At 45.9% G+C, this 6,277-nt stretch overlaps 1 protein-coding gene across 1 annotated transcript in view; it reads left to right on the top strand.

The window, feature by feature from the left end:
* The window catches only part of Ptprn2 (protein tyrosine phosphatase receptor type N2), a 790,024-nt gene that overhangs the window by 62,398 nt on the left and 721,349 nt on the right, over positions 1 to 6,277 (top strand). The gene's annotated exons all lie outside the window — the stretch shown is intronic.

Here is a 6,277-nt window from a genome sequence, read left to right on the forward strand (position 1 = left end):
GGGAGAGGGGTAGGACTGGGGAGAGGGGTAGGATTGGGGAGAGGGGTAGGATTGGGGAGAGGGGTAGGATTGGTTTGATGACTGGGAAATTGTCATCTCCTTGGCATCATTGTTTTGCGAAATGACAATGTTGATCTAGGACAGCGGAGGAATTCTGAAGCCATCCTGTGCCACCACAGAAAACTCATTAGGCGGGAATGGTTCCCACAGCACGCGTCCTATCCAGAACACACACGTTTGGCAGAATAGTAATTACACTGAATGGGAAAAATTGGTTTCAGTTTAATGATAAGCAGAGCTGGGAAGTACAATGAGAGCAGATGGGTTTCATCTGCAGAGTGCTACTGAGCTGGCAAGATTTGGAGACTGGGGAATTACAAAAAGAGGAAGCATGTAGGTGACATGTGGGTAACATGTGGGTGACTTGTGGGTAACATGCAGGTGACATGCAGGTGACATGCGGGTGACATGTGAGTGACATGCAGGTGACATGCGGGTGACATGTGAGTGACTTGAGGGTGACATGTGGGTGACATGTGGGTGACATGAGGGTGACATATGGGTGACATGTGGGTGACATGTGAGTGACTTGTGGGTGACTTGTGGGTGACATGTGGGTGACATGAGGGTGACATGTGGGTGACATGCGGGTGACTTGTGGGTAACATGCAGGTGACATGCAGGTGACATGCGGGTGACATGTGGGTGACATGTGGGTGACATGAGGGTGACATGAGGGTGACATGCGGGTGACATGTGGGTGACTCTCCCTTTTTCTTTCTAGGGCAAATGCTTCCTTCCCTTAGCAACACAGGATTTGTAAGAAACTATTTTAGTTTAATGGCACTGGAGAATATTAGCAGCTCTGAGGATAGCATGTGGTCACTAGATCTTGACTGTCTTCAGACTTAAGCTGCCTGATTACCACAGGGCAACAGTCTAGAGAATGCTGTCCCTTCCAAGCCCTCCATACTACCCTGCAAAGCACAGTTTCAAATATGGCACAACGTGTCCAGCACCTTCAGAAGTCTCCAGCATGTTCATGAGCTTCCAGCACCTGCCTCAGCACCCAGCAGCCTCCTAAGCCCAGAAGCCCCTTAAGCTCTGAGCACCTTCCTGGGCCCCCCAGCACTCCCTAAGCCTTCAGCATCTTCCTGGCCCCCAGCACTCTCTTGAGCTTCCATCACCCTTCTAAGTCTCAACACTATTTGAACCCAGCACCCTTGTAGGTTCCAGCACCTCTGTAATGTTTCCAGGTCCTTGGGAGCTTTCTGCTGCAACCAGGGGCCACCAAGAGATACAGCCTGGGAGGGAGCCCATGATAGTCTTGGCATCCTGATTCATCTAGCACCTCTTTACTTATTTATAGGCTAATTCTGTTCTCAGCATGGAAAAGCTATCCAGCTGTCATAGCTGACTGAGTTCAGCTGCAATGGCTGAGGCAACTCCAGATTCATAAAATAAGGAGCAGACACGCTGGTGGGCATAGTGGTGTCGATGCTGAGAGACTTCTTTTAATGAGTTTCTGCTCTTCCCATTGAAAGTTAAAGCAACTCTAAGATAGGAAAGACTTATTTTTTTTAAAAGATTCATTTATTATTATATCTAAATACAATGTTGCTGTCTTCAGACACACCAGAAGAGGGCATCAGATCTCATTACGGATGGTTGTGGGATCTCATTACCGTGTGGTTGGTGGGATAACGGCTGAGCCATCTCTCCAGCCCCCAGGAAAGAATTTTTAACTCAGTTCTTGGAAACAGGGAAGACCCTGTGCACCCTAGTCAGCTATTCTGCTCGCTTCCTTCCCAGTTGCTCTCTGTGCTGGCTGGGAACTCTGAATTCCTTCACTGCTACCTCAAGGACCATGAATACCCTGCTGCCCAGGCCAGGAACTCTGCTTCAACGTAGTCTCTAAGAAGAGTGAACCCCAAGTCATTTGCCATCTCTCTTCTGCTTCCTGACTCCTTCTTGCCAAGGAATGAGGGATAAATTATGGAAGCAGATTTCAAGTTATCACATGTACATGTTCCTTCTCCCCCTTGAAGCAATCGCTGCTATCCCTTTTAACTGGTTGATGTATCAAGCTCTAACTATGGTGTGGATACCACAGCAAGGAATAGGATCAACCACTCCCCTGACTTCATGGACACTACTTTCTAAGATTAAATAATTAGATGTTTAGTTACTATGCAGAGGGAGTGTTCAGGGAGCCAAAGGGTTGTGTTTCTGGAGTACTTTATTAGTCAAGAAGCAGTCATGCTTTACCAGGCTCCTGAGAATGACTGACATGAGTCTGGACCAACGGGGAAGGAAGTCACACAAGCTGTGGAACATTAGTAAAAGCCTGGATGTGAATAGAGGGTGACTCTTAGGGACTGGGTCAACACCTGATTGGGGTTGAATCTGAGCCAGTATCTAGGAGGATGGCTTCTGTCTTAGAGGCCAGGCCATATATGGAAGAAGTGCATACTTACAATCAGCAAAGCTCTTTTGCTTTTTGTAAAGATTTTTCTAGCTGCTGAATAAAACAGATGGGGAAAGCTGGGCGGTGGTGGCGCACGCCTTTAATCCCAGCACTTGGGAGGCAGAAGCAGGCGGATTTCTGAGTTCTAGCCAAGCCTGGTCTACAGAGTGAATTCCAGGACAGTCAGGGCTACACAGAGAAACCCTGTCTGGAAAAAGAACAACAAACAAACAAACAAACAACAGATGGGGAAAGAGGAAGATTGGGGGTAACAAGGTCACTTAAGTTAGGACAGCTGCTCATGTTAGTGGTAGCGACAGAGAGAGTGTGACTAAGTTAAGAGATGTTCAGAAGAGAGAACTAGCTAGACTTGGATGCTGTGTGTAGGGAGGTAGTTAGGGCTGCAGTTTGGGATGTTCTATGCACATATGGCCTGCAGTTGGTTCACTGACTTCTGTTCTTCTCCCTCCAAATCTTCAGAGGGCTGCGTATCCTTGGGCACTTGCACATCTGAATGAAGCAGGTGAACCCACTGGGAAGACCTCAAAACCCATAGGGACATGGTTTGGGGGTAGCCATCCTCCTTACTGCCTTTAGGAGCAGACTGACAGTGTGATCAATATTGTACATCTCTTCTGCCCTGGTAGCCTTAAAAGGCTTAGCACCAGCATATTGTGGCTGCCTCAAAATTAGGATGTAAAGGTGTGGACCCAGAGATAGCCCCTGACTATGAAAGGTGTTGTGACAAAATAGGGAGAGGCCAGGTTGCATTTTTCTGGAATAGTTTTCCAGAAGTCATATGGGATATGCAACAAATCATATTAATGCCATGCCATTTTGTCTACTGGGACTAGACTACTAGACTCAGTGGCCAGCAGTGTTTCGTGAAAGCTGCTCATATAGTCACATACCTGCTATCTACTGATATTCTAGACTGCTCAAAGGAAAACAGATTTTCAGCATAAGCCTGTGTTTTATACAAACATTGAGGCATCACTAGCTACTCTCACCATTTAGAGGAATGTTTTTATAATGCAGCGGACTGTTTCCTAAGTGAATTTCCTGATGATAACCCAACCATGAAGCCGCCTTGCAGTCATAGCTGTTCAAAGTGACACTGGATCAGGCTTGTCAAAGTAAGTATACCAAAGAGCTAACATGATAAGATGACAATTTAAAAATTCCAAGTCATTTTAATGAACTAGAGTGCTGGGGCAAAGCCAAAAAGATGGGGTATAAAAGTCTGTAAGTGAAGTCTTCTAGCTTTACAAAGATTGCACAAGCTCAAGGTGACAGATAACTAGAAACTAATGTGAAATGAATGGAGATTTGATCACCCACAAGCCTCGGCTCAAAGGTGAGGTGGTATGCACCTGAGCTACACAACTATTGAGTGTTTATGCACGATACCTCGTCTGGCTCATGCTGCGTAAGGGCTTGTGCTATCATCACTGTCCAGGTCATGCTTGAGGACAGTGGCTTAGTCTGAGGACTGTACTTAATAATGCATGAACAGGGTGTTGAAGACAACAGAAGTGGTATAAGGTAGAAGAATAGGCATTCACACAGAGAAGAGAAGCCGTGTGATAGAATGACCTGCATTTACATGGTTGAAAGTTTTTGTGGAGATGATGTCAGCTGTTCTGTTCCCGAGAACAGAACTTAGCCCCAAAGTCAAGTTGATCACCTTGTCTCAAGTTGAAAAAAAAATAAAAGAAGATGACACAGGCAGTGTGTAATGTGTGAGAAGACCCATGGAGAATATTTGGGAGACATCAGTATTTATGTGGCACATAGATGAAGGCCAGGATGAGACTGGGAGACTGGGAGGCAGAGACTGGGAGAGAATGGAGATCAAGGAAAAGAACCAGGGTTGATGGAGTCCTGTGATGGAGTACTGTGATTTAAAATTAGGATAGCCCCCATGCCCCATCTCATTGCGCCCCTCTCCCCTTCTCTCTTTCTTAGATCCCAGGCTGGTCTCTAACTCTGTATGTAGCTAAGGATGATCTCAACATTTAGTCCCCCTGCCTGTACCTCCTGAGTGCTATGATTACAAGCATGGTCCATTGTGCCTGCAGTGCTGGGGTTGAACCCAGAATCTGGTACATGGTAGGCAAGTACTCTAGCACCTAACCTATATTCTCATTCCAATGGGTCCCTTTTTAAAAAATTGCCTTTGGTGATCAGAGACCTTCAAAGTAATATACCTGGAGAGAAAGTATGTTCAGCCAAATGCCAGGGGCAGTTCAGCCAGTGAGGGGTGTTCTTCTTGGAGAAGCCAACTGTGGATATTACATTTGTGAGGTAGTTTTCTGTTACTTCTCTCTTTTAAACCAAACAGATGGGGCAGATTCATCCTCTTATGTTTTCTTTTCATAAATATTTTCTAAATCATTTCATTAACTCCAAGTACTGAAGAAGCAGGACCAAATAAACAACCAACTCCATGTTGATGGGTGGTGTACTGGGGAAGTGTGTTCCACTCTGTTCTAAAGTGAAGTGTTCTGTCTGTAACTTTCTGTGTCGGTATTAATCTGAACACATGCTCCTCCGGGTGTTTCTACCACCAGTCTACCCTCTGCAGATCATTCTAGTCTCCCCTTGTATATATGAAACCACTTACCTCTTTCCAAGCAAGAATCCTGGTTTCTGCCGTTCAGTGGCCACCCCAGGACACGTGAGAAATATCGACATTGCTAGTCTATACTCCTCTGGAAGCTCTTTATCAGCCAGAGCATAGGGCTTCTGTGTAGTTTCACCTAGCTTTAGTGTTATGGCATCTACCCATTTCCATGGTTAAGTGGGTACCCACCTGTTCGTCTGGTTGAACACCTCAGTGGTGCTGATTCACATATGTGTAATACAGCTAGATGCTTTGGCCTTAGTATACTCTCCAATCTGGGGTTCCCCACTGCCTTTTTGGTGTTGTTAAATTCACATATGTTAAAATTTCTTTTTGTATTGTGGGGCTCTGTGGGTTTGAAAAACCCATACTGCCAGTATATATGTAAATTACAGACACATGCAGGGCAATTCTGCTGCCCTGAAAGACCTCTGTGCTTAACGTTTTGCATCCCGGCTTTCTCCCTCTCCCTGAACCTGGAGCCCCTACTCATCTTTTTATGTCTCTATAATTTTGCCTTTTCTACAGTTGTGACACTGCCTTCTTTTTCTTCCACTTACATTGGGAATCTAGCATGGCTTTTCTCTCTAGTGCTGTGACAACTGTTCCTTGAGCTCATTGGCCATGCTTCCTGTCCACATGGACACAAAGTGCTTACTTGGAATCACAGGGCTGCAGTGGCCTCTGGCTGGTTTTCGTGGTTATCCAAGAGAGCACAGAATGCTGTTTGGGTTGCCAGGCATACAGTTTCATTTTCCTTCAGTAAAGTATACATTATATCAGCTGAGGTTTGTCAGCAGAAAGCTGGCTAGATAGAGACTCACCTACATGAGCCATGAGGATCAGGAAACCAGACAGAGCAAAGCTCTCTCTGTGGATTTTCTCTTAACTTCCATGTAAACTGACATGCTAGGTAACTTTGCATTTCACTGGGCAATCTCCATCTAACCTTCCTTGCTTTCTTAAGCCTGGGGGATGATGTGGGAAATAGCATCATTTGAAGTGGCTGTCCACACTGTCCACATGGAAGCCTCCTGAGGTGAAGAAGAGGAAAGAGGAAAGTGTGCAGCCATCACTACAGCACAGGGTCAAGGGTGCATGTGCAGCCATCACTACAGCATAGGGTCAAGGGTGCATGTGCAGCCATCACTACAGCACAGGGTCAAGGGTGCATGTGCAGCCAT

The sequence above is a fragment of the Mastomys coucha genome, unplaced genomic scaffold, assembly GCF_008632895.1.
Source record: "Mastomys coucha isolate ucsf_1 unplaced genomic scaffold, UCSF_Mcou_1 pScaffold6, whole genome shotgun sequence".
Lineage (NCBI taxonomy): Eukaryota > Metazoa > Chordata > Mammalia > Rodentia > Muridae > Mastomys > Mastomys coucha.